The sequence below is a fragment of the Myotis davidii genome, unplaced genomic scaffold, assembly GCF_000327345.1.
Source record: "Myotis davidii unplaced genomic scaffold, ASM32734v1 scaffold1246, whole genome shotgun sequence".
NCBI classification, from domain to species: Eukaryota; Metazoa; Chordata; class Mammalia; order Chiroptera; family Vespertilionidae; genus Myotis; species Myotis davidii.
In genome coordinates this window covers 262,547-264,261 of record NW_006297510.1, presented here as the reverse complement: position 1 = coordinate 264,261, position 1,715 = coordinate 262,547, and positions in this window count along the sequence as shown.

The window sequence follows — 1,715 nt, the reverse complement described above, 5'->3', positions numbered from 1 at the left end:
GTTGACCTATGAACCAGGAGGTTATGGTTCAATCTAGTCAAGGGCACATGTTTGGATTGTGGGCTCAATCCCCAGTGGGGGGCGTGCAGGAGACAACCAATCCATGATTCTCTCTCATCATTCATGCTTCTATCTCTCTCTCCCTCTCTGAAATCAGTGAGTATATATTAAAAAAATAATTAGGATAAAAATTAATCTTGGCATATGTGGACTTCAAGGACAGTCTTTCAATGTAATAGTCACTTAGGTTGGCATTATCACTCCACCCTCAAAAACTTCGCGAGTGATTCGTCAGAGATGTCACACTCACTTAAAATCGTTCTTAATGAGATCGACCATCTGTTATTCCCAAAATCATTAGAATAGGCTGAAGCTAGTGAACTTTTGTAATGTCTTTGAATGTCTAGCATCTGAACCCTGTTGGGGAACTTCTCATCATGAATCTTGGTGGGAGACAAAGACAACATCTTGCTAGAGACGCTGACATTGCTACTCATTTCCTAGCTTCCGTTGCAGCTAGAGCAGAGGTGAAGCAGGACAGAGATGAGCGGATCAACCTCTGGTAGTGGTATGGTAGGGGTATCCTCCCCAGAATCAGTTCTGTGGCATCCTTGTAGGTTAGACTCCCGCTCCTCAGACGTCCCCTTAAGTCCGATACCATGAACAATAATAGAAGTGGCATGAAATTCTCAAGAAGCAAAGTGTAAACTGCAAACTGGTTAATTCATATACTTGTTATTACTAACACAAGAAACAAAACAAACACTAGGACAGTTGTTGCACAAAAATGATCTCCGAAGCTGCAAATGTTTGCCACCTTTGATCCAGACATCTCACTTCTAGGAATGTGTCCTCTTTTTGCACAAGTCAAATAAGAAATGAGAGAGGTGCAGTATTGTTTGTTATAGAAAAGACTGAAAACAACCCACATATCCCACCAAAGGGAACTGCTTAAATAATATCCCACAAACATACAGTGGAGTATTATGCAGCTATAAAAAGTGAGAAAGCATTTTATTAAACATACAGTGGAGTATTATGCAGCTATAAAAAGTGAGAAAGCATTTTATTAAACATACAGTGGAGTATTATGCAGCTATAAAAAGTGAGAAAGCATTATATTGCACTAGAAGCCCAGTGCATGAAATTTGTGCACTGGGGGGAGGGGGGTCCCCTCAGCCTGGCCTGTGCCCTCTTGCAGTCTGGGACCCCTTGGAGGATGTCCACCTGTGACATCCTCTCACAGTCCAGGACCCCTTTCTTCTTACTGCCTGCCTGCTTGCTGCTCCTTAGTGCTCTTGCCACCACCGTTGAGCTTGCCAGCTGTGAGTCTGACTTCTGGCTGAGCAGCGCTCCCCCGTGGGAACGCACTGACCATCAGGGGACAACTCCTGCGTTGAGCATCTGTCCCCGGGTGGTCAGTGCACATTATAGCGACCAGTCATTCCACTGGTTATTCTGCCTTTTGGTTGATTTGCATATTAGGGTCTTATTATATAGGACTAGAGGCCTGGTGCACAAAAATTTGTGCACTCGGGGGTCCCTAGGCCTGGCCAGCAATCAGAGCTGATCTGTGGGGTCACTGGTGAGCCCCTGCTCGCTCCCGCCTTGGTGGGCCTGGCACTATCTGCTCACCGACCCCACCCCCACCACCCCACCACCACTGCCGGTTGGGGCCTGCGGGCTGGGGACAGCTCCTGCATTGAGTGTCTGCA